This window comes from Salminus brasiliensis, chromosome 1 (genome assembly GCF_030463535.1).
Source record: "Salminus brasiliensis chromosome 1, fSalBra1.hap2, whole genome shotgun sequence".
Classification (NCBI taxonomy): Eukaryota; Metazoa; Chordata; class Actinopteri; order Characiformes; family Bryconidae; genus Salminus; species Salminus brasiliensis.
Genome location: NC_132878.1, coordinates 89642323 through 89657171, shown reverse-complemented (window position 1 = coordinate 89657171; position 14849 = coordinate 89642323). Strand labels below are relative to the sequence as shown.

The window sequence follows — 14849 nt, the reverse complement described above, 5'->3', positions numbered from 1 at the left end:
CCCTCTCTGCACCTTCACCTGGCTGCCCACCGCTCTGGGCATGTGTGCTCACTGTCACTGTGTGTACTTGATCATTATTGTGTTTGTGTGTTTTCACTGCACGGATGGGTTAAAGACGGAGGCCAAATTCCATCTGTGTCCAACACTAATGGTGAATATGGTTGTCTTGTCTTGTCTTGTCAAAGGGCAAATTTCAAGATGTTGGATGATCACCACCCCACCCCACATCATCTCCAACTCTCCAGCGCAACCATATAGTACTGAATGGAGCACCAGCACAACTCAATGCTCTATTGCCCTCTAGCCCACGCCTTAAAAGAATGATGGTGCCAATTGAATTGGCAATACTTCTCTACAGGGACTAGACAAGCTGTGTGTGTGCATTTGCACATCCAGTACAATGTTACGTATTAACTCTACATGATGTATAGCAGTGTATTGTGGGAGTACATATACACCACATGTAACTTAGAAAACAGTTAGTGTGTTTGTATTTACACTGCAGCAGTCTGATGGTGGAGTACCTCGTAGGTATACACCGGTGTGTGCTGGCACAGGGCCACCCTCTTTGTGTTGGTTGATAATGGCCACGGTGTCGAGTTCTGCTGGGCCCAGATGGTGCAGCTGTAGTGAACGTCAGAGGCGAGTTCAGCTGGAGTGTTCCTCGTCACACACTGGGCATATTCCTGGCTTGTGGAGTTTCCCTTACGAACTCATCTTAAACAGCCCTGGAGCCCATTCTATCTAATCCAACTGAGCAAAGTACAGTAGGGCATGACATAGTGGCAGTCATATGTTACCCCATGGTGTGTAGCACGTTAAAGGGTGTAGCAGAGCGGTGTATAACGTTTTAATGTTAACATCTTGTTATTATTTTCCCATGTTCACGGCTCAGTGTGATTAACATATTACACAGTACTTATGAACACATGAAATTACAGCATTTTTATGTTTTATTAGGATTGTATTTTGTGCTAAGGCCTGCAGATGTCTTGCAAATGTCTTAATTTCATTATGTAAGCAATTAAGTATGTATGTGATTGTACAATTACGAAGGTTATAACAATAACAATAATGATTTACGCAAAGCTCTCCGATTTTATACACACGAGCATCAGAATGTGTGTAGCTAGCATTTGAGATTGATGGTTTTCTATTGGCTGAAATGAAATGACTAATAATTAATAAAAAAAATATTTCTTGCTTGCCAAAGTGCAGCTATACAAAATGCTATGTATCGCCCATTAGCTGCTATCAGATGCTATCAGCTGCTGGGGGACCATTTGGGCCAGACAGTTCAGATAGCAGCAGTTAGCTAGCTAACATTGAGACTGTGATTAGGTCATTTATTTTGTTTAATGATAAATTGTGATAATGGTCAAAGTCTTTGTTCAGTTTTGGTAAAAAAAGAAATATAAAATAGCAAAGCGAGTATTTTATGTAGTAATAGGGTGCCTAATGATACTGGGGTGGTGTGCAAGTTGGCAGGAGAGACCAAAATGGGCATCACACTGCATCAGCTCACGGTTAGCCTAGATTAGGTTTTTAAATTTGATTTTAATGTAATTAGTAAAGCTCAGATTTTGTTGATTAGGCTGAAGATCGTGCTTTTCAATTCTGTAATAAACAAAAATGGACTGGCCAGTGGATTGGGATTGGGCCGATCCAGGAATATTTGAATGAGTCGGGTATTGGCTGTTTTAATCCCAATCCAGTTCTAAAACTGAATTCCATAGACCACTGCTCCAAAGATCCATGCTGGGGCGCTTTATACCACTTGTGAAATACAACTGGCTCCCAGTAAAAAAGCATGTACAAACCCACCTAGCCCGCCCTGGAACCTATGTGGGCCCCACATGAGCATGTTGGCTGGCAGGTTTAGGGTAAGTTTATCTGCTCTATGGAGTCCCATTCTTTTGGTAATGTGCATTTGCACATCTGTGTCAGCAAAGTAGCTGAATGCATTCATTAGAAGGATATATATCTTAATGCAATGCGATCGAATTATAAATTTTGTTAATCACACATTTAACTGTCAGTTATCTATCACCACGTTTAAATGGCATTACTAGGGATGAAGCCCAGTGGTGCATTAGTGAGGACGTCCATGTTCGTTAGCATGGACAAGCCTGTGGTTGCGCTGTGTTGTTGGGTTTGTTGCAGCATCTTTCTCTGAGGTGTGTTTTTCTGTGATGTGTGTGTCTAGCTGGACTGTCTGCTGTGATGTGTTTTGCCTCTTGGCAATCTTCTTTAGTTGTTGGGTCGTCCGGGTTGCTACTCTTGCCTGGGGCGGAAGTTCCAAGTTGTCTCTGGTTCCATGATTCTGTGGTGCTCAAGTGTCTGAAGAGCCATGGTGTCTGCAAGGCTGGCGTGTCCGGATGCAAAACTCAGAGGCCGTCCGATCAACCAGGTCATGGATTGGGTTGCTGGACAGTGCAGGGTGACCGGCTATTCTGTGCTGACAATCAGATTACTGCCTGTGAGACTCTCTAAGTCTGGTTCTGGTTCATACTGGTTCAAAATCATACTGGTTCATACTGGCATACAAAACTGTGCCCTACAGTAAACTAACATAACATACTAGCCACAAGTTTAATGTCATCCCTGAGAGACCATTAGTAACCTAGTGTATAAATGTATGTTGTGTCACTGCAGTTTAAAATATGTCCAGTAGGTGGCAGCAGTGTTTAAACAGCAAATAGCAGTGATGGGGCACATTAACTGATATCAGCTGTAACTGATACCACCTTGTTTCTACACTCACTGTCCAGTTTCTGAGCTCCATTTACCATATACCCAGCTGATGTGGGTGGGTCAGTGTGGGGCCTGAAAGGGTAGAAAGGGTAGCCCAACTGGGAGCCAGAAAAGTGTTGTTCTCGGGTTCCTTGTTGGCCCTACATTTTTGGATGCAGATCAGGGTCTCACCATGGTCAGTGATGGGGCAAGGAGGGGTTAAGCATGGGCCTCATCTTGGTTGTACACTCCACATGGGGCCTAGATGGGACCCATATGAGATTAAGGTGGGTTGTAACAATTGGGGCAAATTGGGGAAGCACAACTGGGTCCCAGTAACAAAGTATAGAAGTATACTTAGAACCCATGCCCACCTGGAACCCCACATGAGCATTTTGACTGTGTAGGAGCACTTTGTAATTCTGTAATTTCTGACTGTAGTCTGCATCTGTTTCTCTGCATACTTTATTAGCCTCCTTTCACCCTGTTGCTCAATGGTCAGGACCCCACAGGCCACAGAAGTGTTTTCATTAGAAGATTGTCCACAAACATTTGGACATATAGTGTATTTAAATTAGTGCTTTAACTTACAGAGGTTAGTGATCTGTTTAGTTGAACATCTAACATCTAAGTTTTGCCAACTTACTATATTACTTACTACAAGTTAAGCCAACCCAAAACTTCCAGTGCAACCAGTGCAACCCCCAGTTTGCCTGCAGTGTAGTTTCCTCTAAACCAGTAAACAAACGAACAGGTCAGCAGTCAGCATTTGGAGTCGATTAGTGGTCAGTCTAAGCAAACCCTTAGTCATGCTTGCACACAGACGTTGCCTCATGTGGTTTTCCCAGAGCCCAGCTTAGGCTGTGCTATCGTGTTGCTGGGGTGCCGAGTCCGACAGCTCTGCTTGCTGCACCTGTAAATATTCATGCTGTCTCAGACAACACGATCCCTTTCAGTGTGGCTGTCAGTGTGGAGGAGGAGGACAGAAAAACGCTGATGGAAAAAAAGGACAGATTTCAACACGCTTCTTTTCACTGACATTCAAGCTTCTGAGTGAGTGAAACGGCACCAATTACAGACTGCAGCCTAATCAGGTTTAGCAGGCTAGTGTTGCTATTGCTACACAGACACGACATGGGAAAGCTTAGGTAAAAATGGGCGGTGATTTGGATAATATGTAATGAGAAATATTATATAAATAATGTAATGTGGCAAATTAACTGACATCAGCTGTAACTGATATCACCTTGTTTCTACACTCACTGTCCAGTTTCTGAGCTCCATTTACCATATACCCAGCTAATGTGGGTGGGTCGGTGGGGGGCCTGAAAGGGTAGAAAGGGTAGCCCAACTGGGAGCCAGAAAAGTGTTGTTCTCGGGTTCCTTGTTGGCCCTACATTTTTGGATGCAGATCAGGGTCTCACCAGGGTCAGTGATGGGGCACTGGGAGGTGTTACACAGACACGACAACTTTGAGCACACCTTTATGGGAAATCTTAGGTAAAAATGGGCGGTGATTTGGATAATATGTAATGAGGAATATTATATAAATAATGTAATAGCATAGCTTTGTTTTTAGCATTTTACAGGAAGTAATTATTCCTGAATCCAGATACAGGTTGCTGTCCTCTCAGTGTCCTCTCAGTGTCCTCTGGTTAACCAGCTGAAGACATCATAGACAGTCGTTTAGTGTTAGCTTTTAGCCTAGAACAGAACTTGCTTGCGTTGGCTTCCTCATGCAGAGTTTTGAGGTTCCCTTCTGATGTGTAGTTGGCTCTAGTCTGTCTGTGGTAGTCTAGTTTGTTTTTGAGGAAGTGGACATTGCAAGAACGAGATGGTAAAAGCTGATCGGCTAATGCTTGCTTTTGGCCAACATGATACCCGGCCAAATCATACATATCGCTATCTCTCGTTGTGACTGGATGTTGGTTTTTCCCGCTGGAGTAAAGCCAAATTGGTGTTTTGTTTGGTATGGTAAAAGGAAAAATGTGGAATCTCTTAAGAAACGCTTCAAAATCACGAGAAGGATGCCGTCTGGTGAAAGTCTGTCTGTCCGTAGTGCTGCCCACAGTGGTCAACGTGACACACATGATGTCCTTATTTGCTCATGTGGGTCGTTTCAGGTAGATCTTTTACCTATTACTTTTTTTTTATTCATTATTCCTGAATTACCAGATACAGATTGCTGTCCACTTAGTGTCCTCTCAGTGTCCTCTCAGTGCGATATGTGGTTAGCCAGCTGAAGACATCATAGACAGTCGTTTAGTGTTAGCTTTTGGCTCTAGTCTGTCTGTGGTAGTCTAGTTTGTTTTTGAGGAAGTGGACATTGCACAGACGAGATGGTAAAAGCTGATTGGCTAATGCAAGCTTTTGGCCAACATGATACCCGACTGCTTCTCCAGGTTAAGCATCCTCGTTCCTCTAGTTTGAGTTGTCTTACTTTTTTTCCAATTTACTGTGGTAAATGCTCCTAGTGGCTGTATAAACTTATTTATTGCTGTTTAAAAAAAAAAACATAAATCATACAAATTATAGCAAGGCTGCAAAACAGCCTCAGGATCTTTACTTTTAAGCTAGACAAGTACTACATCGTCAGGCTTATTGTTATTAAACATGGGTTGATAACACAAAAGCAAGCTCCTCTATTGGTTAGGGCTTCACTAGTAGAACTGAAGGCCTAACAAGTACCAACATAAAGGTGACAGAAGAATCAACCAATCATGTTCCGATTTGCATGGGGTGGGACCAGTTTCATCTGAAAACTACGTCACTCAGGACATGGAAGTCAGACGTACATGTCAAGTCAATAATCGTGTAATGAGCAGGTTCTGACTCAAATGAATTATGTATTTTTATATGACAAAGATTCAGAGTACTGAACAGGGTCAGTGCTAATAATAACAGCAACATTTAGGTGCATTTTTAACCTGGTTTTTGAACCTTTTGAACTTGCTATGGATGCTATGGATACGGCAGGCAGTGCTCATGTTGAAAAATCCATAACATACATTCATACATACATTATACCTACACTAAATATACAGTATGGAAACTATGTATAAAAGCTATTTATATAATAATTATATATAATATAATATATTATATATTTATATATATATACACAATATAATATAAGAATCATGTTATATATAATATTATATATAACATGAACAGAAGATACTCAACTTCCAACCAGCTGTAATAAATATACATATCTATATTAGAATAAAATGATATATTTTTATATTCTAGAGATTTGCTGAAAATAAAAGGGAATATACAAATCTACAGGTTGGAAACAGCTTTGTAAGAAAGGTAATCAACAAACCAACAAATGTTTTTAAACACATTTTTTGACATCCCTTGTCATTCTTAACATCCCTGATGCAAATAATAAATACCAGTATTTGTGATCAGATATTGGATATTTAAGGGGATATTGAACTGATGATAATTATAAACCAGGACTATCTCAAGTTACAAGTTGCTATCTCCAAGATCTTGTGACGTTTGATGTTTGTGTAATAGTGTGAGGTTCTACATACCTAATGAGTGAAGCCCAGCCCACATTATGCTAATGCATTATTGAAGAGAACAGTGCAAGTGCTGCTGTGGCGGGAAAAGACTCCACGGTACCGCTCGCGCTGTGACAGCTGTTTTGCTTTTCAGTCGCTGCAGTTTCCTCTCACTGGCTTCGAGTCAGCGCATTTCCTCAAAACTTGCTCAGCCTCACATCTTTCCAGATTGTTAAAGGAGGAGTTCATGCCTTAAGAGGTGAACTGATGGCGGCCGGAGGCTGCTGTCGTAGCCGAACATTTCGACTGGCAGCTGTTGGGAGAGGAGCTGCTGTCTGAGGTGCTGGAAATTGAAGAGATTTCTGGAAACAATATGTATTAAGACAGCCTTCAGACTGGACCTGTTCTTCATAAAACAACAAAAATGAGCATTATGGGTAAGCAACTGGCTCTGTTAAGATTTCAGCAATGTTGAGCCTATTAATAATAACCTTAGCATTGTCTCCAGTGTAATGTAGCCTACTGCTTGCTCAACATTATTGGGGTATACGTATAGGACCTTAATAATAGGGCTATAGTTTTCATTTATATTCTCAGATTTTTTTGTTCTTACGTACTATAAAGATAACCTCTGATTAAAGAAACATCTCTGCTTTTTGAGTTTGACCTACATCAAAAATATAGGAATTTCTACAGGATTGCTATACAAATCTTAGTAGTAATTTCAGACAGTTGCTATAGTATACAAGAAGATATTACACAGGTGTTACAGAATTTGTCCAGAGATGTTAGAATTAAAGGTATTAAACAGCATTCATTAGTTATTAATAGTAATGGCTGTCTGCCGCCCTCATCTGCCATCTCCTAGCCTACCTCAAATCAGCACTGGTCTGCAGAGACGCCTGCAGCCATATCAACCCATGGCATATGTGACCCTGCACTTCTTTCTCTATATGTAGCCCTGAAACCAGTTGTAGTTGGAGCTGCTCCAAGTCCCAAGGATGCCAGGATTGCATCAGAAACAGCAGCCGTGTGACCGAGGACTGGAGGAGAGGGTCTATTTTCTAACCTGGCTCTTCGTTCCTAGCACCAGTAATTAACAGGTCTCTCTAAACTTGGAAGAAAAAACTAAACGCATGAATATGCATCAAGGTCTATGATGAGCTGCTGCGCACTAAATATAGCAGCTCATTAAATTCTCATGATCCACGTGCCAGGCTGCTGAAGCACGTGAGTGATGAAGCTTCGTCACAAAATGTAGTCACTTTCTACAAAATAACACTGAAAACAGAGCAGGACACATTCTAACACAGGGTGAGTTCAAGTGGGATGCTTTCTGGAAAACGTTAGAGTAGTCGAATAAGACTCTCAGACGTGTTGTAGGTTATAGCTGAATTAAAAGCAATGTTCATCTAAATGCGTATGCTGAAATATGTCCATGCTTCTTTCCCCACCCTGTGCCGTATGCGCTCTACCAAGGGTAGAATGGGAGTTCTCAGGCCTTCATAATTACTGTCACCTCTTGGAATGCATTAAACACAACAGAGAAGCATTCATATTCAGTGCACATACAGTAACATCTAAGCAAAATTTGTTGTCATTGGCTGACAAGAGCAACAAACCCCAATGGCTGTAACCTTAAAATGTTACCATTCGACCTGACCTCATCTAGTATTACTCCTACACTGTGAATATACCTAATCTAACTGTACATCAGCACTATACCAATATACCTGAATTTACCTGTACATTAATGCTATAACCTATATAGCTGGATTATTCTGTATTTCAGCACCATAAACATTATAAAGGGATTTTTCTGTACATTAACACTATAACCAACATCACTGAATTTACCTGTACATTAACGCTATAACCAGTATAACTAAATTTCTGCATTCAGCACTATAACTAATATAACTGAATTTCTGTTTTCAGCACTATAACCAATATAACTAAATTTATGTTATCTGCACAATAACCAACATAACTAAATGTCTGTAATCAGCACTATGACCAATATAACAACATTTCTGTAATCAGCACAAAAAATAATATAACTACATTTTCATAATCAGCACCATAGCCAATTTCTGCAATAAAAACTTTAATCAATATAACTGAATCTCTGTAATCAGCACTATTACCAATATAACAGAATTTCTGAACCTCTATAAATAAATACCTAAATTTACCTCAACACTATTAACCTATATAACTGAAAGTATCTGCACATTATAACATTACAACACTATAACCAATATGAAGGTATTTTCTTACACTAACTACATTAAGTAATATAACTGATTTTTTTGTTCACATCAGCACTATAACCTACATAACTGAATTTACCTGAATGTACATCAAATCTATACCCAGTATGGCTGAATGTTTCTGTAATAAGCACTATAATTACAAAAAAACATTCATTAATATGTATTGCTATATTGGATTATGATAGCCAATATGAAAGTGGGAACATTTCAGGTTAACAATTTTTTAAATTAACAAGACATTTTCTGTACTCATCCTTAATAGCTGGCTTCAGTTCAGTGCCAGTGAAGAGGAAAAGAGCCATATGATACTGATAACATCTCACTCAATGCTGCATCAATATTTCACTACATCTTTTTGTGCATCTCCAGTGCTTTGTGCAGTATGCTAGCTTGTCATATGAGAAAGGCCAAATATTCATTGTATCAACAACAGCATGAGAGCACAAAACCAGATATTTCAGAGTATAGAAGAATGCACAGGAAGATTATGCAGGATGGGCTGCCATTCTTAAATTATTTTTGGCTCTAAAATACTGTTTTTACCAAATCATTAATTCACTAGAGGGGTGAACCATCACTATTGGAACTAGGCCTTCAGTTCAGGCCACAAATATCAAATTCTGTCAAAAAAAGAGGGGAGAAACCTCCTGCCCTCATAGAGAAGTAGTATGCTAGCACAAAATAATGCCTATTGCAGATAAATACTTCTAATGCTGAAGAAAAACACTCCATGTTTGATTTAAAACTTGCATATATATATATATATATATATGCCAGGACACCTTTACTTAAAGATTTGCTACATAAAAACATTAAAAACACTAGACTCAGACTTTTAATGCTTAAGAAAAACACAAAAACAAAACGTTTCTTAAGAAAAGGAAACTTGTGATAGACATTAACATATATTTTACCTTGTATACAGCTGTTTAGCAGCAAATATGTACATATAGAGTTCTGGCACAGATCTGCTGCAGCAATTTTCCAACAACTGACTGACTAATTCCAGTTAGCCTGTCGCTAAAATTCACAGTCTATGATGTATATGGGACTTCCAGAAGGTCAGAGTAATACGTTAAGCCTTCAGTTATCCTTCAGTTCTCTCAGTGAAGTCCTAACTAATGGGAGAGATTGCTTAGCTCTATCTGCCTCAATACCAGTGTGGAAAAGATTATCTTGACTGAACAATTTTTATTGTAGCATTTCATACATTAAAATCATCAATTTAGTTGGCGATCAAAACTTAATAATGTTGTAAGACTAGGACTGCAGATTTGAAAGAAAAAGACCCTGAAGTTTACACTAACTCACTGAACAGTGTAGTCTCTGATATTGTATGGCATATGGGTAAAGGGTCAGGTAACCTCTTACACTAGCCACTCAGTACTGTGCCCTCGGTTCCACAAATACCCTGATTATGGCTATGCTGTAGTGTAATTATATGTCCAGAAGAGGGGGCTAAATGACTGATAAATGCTGAAATCACTGTAAAATGAGTGTTTAAAGGCTATTAAAATCTATAATTGCAGAAAGACTTCCTAAAGAAAGTAATCCTAAAAGAGCTCTTACAATTATTCAGCAAACAGATTAGGAAAGGAATCAATATAATCCATAAATGCCTAAGTTGATGCAAGTTCTACTAGACCAGTATGTAATTGTTTAAGACTAAAACTAGTGAGACCAAAAGAAAAGAGCAGTTTACTTACTACTAGTCATAACGAGCACACACAATCAGGACCTGTAATGTGTAATGTGACATGATGGTCAACAACAGCTGTCAGTTTTGTCTTCATTGGAGACGTCAACTGTTAATGCAGTGCTCAGCGTTTTTTCTGCCTCACATTTCTTACGTTTCCATTTTCTGTGTGTGTGTGTAGCTGTCCATTATGAGAGTCTATTTTTGGACTCAGGTTCAATGACTATGAAATGTGCAAACTCAGGAAGAGGTGGCTATGCAGGAGAGGAGGAGTAGGGAAAGGAGGGAGTGGAGGGAAGAAGAGGAGAGTAGCAGTCCTGTAGTCCTGTGTCTTTTGCCAAACTGTATATATTCACTAATCAGTCATAAGATTAGCACCACTGACAGGTGAAGTGAAAAACATTGATCATCTTCATCTACAGTGGCATCTGTCATGATGTGGGATGTATTTGGCAGCAAGTGAACAGTCAGTTCTTGAAGGTGATGTGTTGTTAAAAGCAGGAAAATAGGCAAGCATAAGAATCTGAGTCACTTTCATGGCTAGACGACTTGATCACAACATCTCCAAAACATCAGGCAAGTCTCGTGGGGTTTTCCTGGTATGCAGGGGTCAGTAGCGGTCCATGACACGACAGTCTGGCAACAGGCTCATTGATGCTCATGGAGGCCCCACCTTACAACCTACAGGACTTAAAGGAGTTGCTGCTATCATATTTGCTGTCAGATGTATTATTAGATGTATTGTTGAGAACCTACTCAGTATTAGGAGGGTGGTCTTGTTGTTATGGCTGATCTCCTCAACACATTCATAGCCAGCCATAGGTAGCTGCCCCTATTCCATGGTCCATGCATTCAGCCCTGCTACTTCAACTGAGGAAAATCAAGAGTCATTTTGGAACACCATGGTCCCATCACTCCCTGTTTTGGAAGCAACGGGAGTGATCAGAGAAGTACCCCAGTTCATCTCATGGCTTGTGAATGCTAATGTCCCATTAGATATTCAGGATGGGGAGAAAGAAAGTGCCCAGTGGTTCCTGGGCTCCAAGCGTGTTTAATTACCCCTGGCAGATAGTGATGGAGAGGAGCACCAATGCTGACTCTCTGCTAATTGCGATCGGGGGCTGGGTAAATAGGTCAGAGCTGACGTGCGGGGCCCTGGCAGGGGCTGAAAGAACAGGGATATGTACAGGAGAGGCTGGAGAGATTGGGCTAATGAAGGCTGGGGATGCCAGAGGAGCCAGTGGTAGAGAGTAGCAGCCTTAGGGTGGTCAGTGAGTGACTCTGCTGTGACCCTCAGGGGCCAGGAGGTGACTGTGTTTTGGCCCAAGGGGGCAGAAAATGAACTTGCTTTAGTGTTTGGTTATGGGTGGAACTGTACAGCTATACCAGCATAACATTCGGACTGTGTGGTGAAGCAGATACACTGTAGGCCATGCTGTGTTGTTGCTTCAGCTGTAGAGAACCATACGCTTCCCACCAATCTATGTTTTGGCTGGTTGGCTAAATGCATCTTAACGATGGCGCTGTCCACATTCTACCTCATATTCTAGGCCACGTCTGATAATGAGGTCCTGTGGATATATAGAAGTATCCAAAAAAGTTTCTCACTTTTGAGTGTTTAATGGTTTTTTGCACAAGTCCCAGTTTTAAATAAAGAACAGAGCTCCTCAGTTCCTTCTAAGGACACAGGCAGTTCCATCTGGAGTTCTGGAGTCAACTGATCACCTGAATCCAGGAGTACATGAACATTGGGTTAAGTCTCAACATCACACAAGAATAATTCCAACCAAATTAAAGCAAATTAAGCCCACATATTTGGACACAGCAAGCAAAAGAGCTGTTTCTAATGACTTTTTTCTTTTTAAGAGCAACCCAGTCCAGAGGTTCTGAGGGGGCACCATGAAGATAATTCCACACTGTTGGAAGGTCCCATAGACATATCCTCTCGCTTCTAATAATGTGCCTTTGTGGTCATATATACTTATAGCATTCAATTCAATTCTACCTTGTACTCAACCATGCAATGGCACCCCTGGAGCAAAGACGGTTAAGGGTCCTGCTCCAGGACCTAACAGTGGCTGCTTAGGTATTGAACCCAACCCACAACCCTGTGATCAGTAATCTAGCGCTTATACCACTGAGCCACCACTGCCCCAAAAGCTAGTGCCCAAATGCTTTTTTACTTGCTTTTTTCTTGGGTTTCATCTTTAGCTTGAAAGGTAGACTGGTTTTTAAATATACTTTTAACTAGATTCTGCTAAAACTCTTGTCTTAAGGTTAACATAGAAGCTTGGTGCTCAGGTGTAGTTTCAGGTCAGCTAAAAGTGTGAACTGCAGAGGAGGAGCCAAGAGCCTCAAATCTTGATAAATCAAGTGTATAGCCACTCAGAAATCAGTGTGCTTGCTTTTTTACTTGGGTTTCATCTTTAGCTTGTAATGTAGGCTGTTTTTTTAAATATACTTTTAACTAGATTCTGCTGAAACTCTTGTCTTAGTCTCTTGTGCAACAAGGTGATCAACCCGATAGCTTGCGCACCAATCTGTGAGTGACTTTTATCTGCCAGTATACAGATCTTGGATGGCTGGAGCTGAAAAAATGAATAGTGTGTTCCTACACAGTCATGCCGACTTTAAGAGCCCTTTAAAACCCTGGTTAAAGAGGTTCTTCACACTGGTGGAGAACCTTGTGTAGGGTTTTGCGGATTCATACAGCAGCAAAGGTTAACAATTGACAGCCCATATGCTTAAAACAGACTCTCACACAGTGTTGGCATGGGGTTCTAAAGTCATTGCACAGCATGGAATGAGAACACTCATTAAGAGTGGTGGGCAGTCTCAACACCTAGAGGGCATTTTGGGGTTGGGTGCCTTGCTCAAGGACACTTCAGCTGTGCATGTTGAGAAATGACAAAGCACTGCCCCTTCACTCTTCTCATACCCCCAATTCCTGCCAATCCAGGGAATCAAATCAATGACCTTCTGGTCCCAATCCTGCTTCTCTAACCTTTAGGCCACTGCTAAAGGTGCCAGGACACTATTACTATGGAAAAAGAGAAAGAAACATTTCTCTGTCCACCTCTCTGACCCTTCTCTAACCTTTAGGCCAGAGCTTTTCTGACCTTCAGGCCACAGCTGCCCATGGACACCCTTACACCTTGCTCTTGATTACTCTGGAAAAAGAGAGAACATATTTCTGTCTACCTGTTTCTGTTTATCTGTCTGTCTGACCCTTATGGTCACAAGCTCACTTCTCTAATCTTTAGGCCGCGGCCGGCCATGGACACCCCAATTTCTCTTTCTCCATTAGTCTGGAAAGAGAGAGGACATCTTTCTGTGAACCTGTGTCTGTCTTCCTCTCTTCCTCTCTCTCTCTATTACATCAAATACTTACATCCACTCGTTCCTCAGGCAGCAGCTAAAGGAGTGTTGTGCTATACAGTTGTTAACATTGCTAAAAATGAATGAATGGCAGCTAATGGTGGAAGTAGATGGTGTTGATTTCATTCATGAATTGCTTTCATTCATCGTTGGCTGCGTTAGCTTTTCTGAACGATGCTCTTCTGTTTCTCTCCCCCTCAGTTCATCCGCTTAGGATTTCTCCTGGTGTCTCTCACGTTGGCCAGACTAGTCTCTTTTTGCCAAAATGACAGGGACAGTCTGCAGTGCCATATGCCACTGCATACAGAAAGAGAGAGAGAGAGAAAAAGGGAGGCAAAGATATATTTAAAGCATAATCTGATGAACAATAATGACCAACATTAATATGCTGGACATTTCTAAACAGCTGAAAATATTATTTTAGTGACCGTGATGCTTAAACAGTGCTCTAGATGTTGACAAATGATCTACATTGTTCTACATGCCCTACTGCCCTCAGTACGGTTGGGTCTTTCTTAGTCATAGTCAGTGATGGGTTTAGCTTGCAAATGCTGCCCTGGGTAAACCCCTACCCCCCCCCCGTTCCATGTAACATGTGTTAACCCACATGTGGACATGATGATGAGGACAGTGGCAGTGACAGTGCTCCCATCATGCTTTGGGATGTCTTTGTGTGTTGTATTTAATGGTTAGAAAGGCAGTAGTTTTGTTAAGCATTGCTTTGTGTGTTATGGTATGGTGTAAGAGCAGGTTTGATGTGATTGGTTGGCTGTTTTTGGAGAGTTTCAGTAATCACTGTCACAAAGTCAACTAAGCAGATATAGAGCCCTGTCTACATTATTTATGATGTGAAAAATTTTATTATTCTGATATTTTTCGTGCAGGCACCCCATATCACCTACAGGAGCTTCCCATGTTGCTCATATCTAAGTCTGCCACTGGTCATAGTAGCTATTTTTGGACATCCACAGATCCTAAACGTGCTTCTCAGATAAGGTTATGGCTAACATATTATTATTGATATGATAATAGTTTGATAATAGTTTTTCAATAATGCAATAAATATGTGTTTTTGGTAGTTTGCTTGTTTGTTTATTCACTCACTAATACACTACATGGACAAAAGTATTGGGACACCTGCTACCATTATTGTTTCTTTTAAAATCAAGGCTATTTAAAAACATTTATGCTGCTTTTTGTTAGGGTAACTGTCTCTACTGTCCAGAGAAGAAGGCTTTCTACTAGATTTTG

General features: G+C 40.7%; 1 protein-coding gene across 29 annotated transcripts in view; it reads left to right on the top strand.

The window, feature by feature from the left end:
* Window positions 1-14849, top strand: part of rims2a (regulating synaptic membrane exocytosis 2a) — a 268366-nt gene that overhangs the window by 46948 nt on the left and 206569 nt on the right. The gene's annotated exons all lie outside the window — the stretch shown is intronic.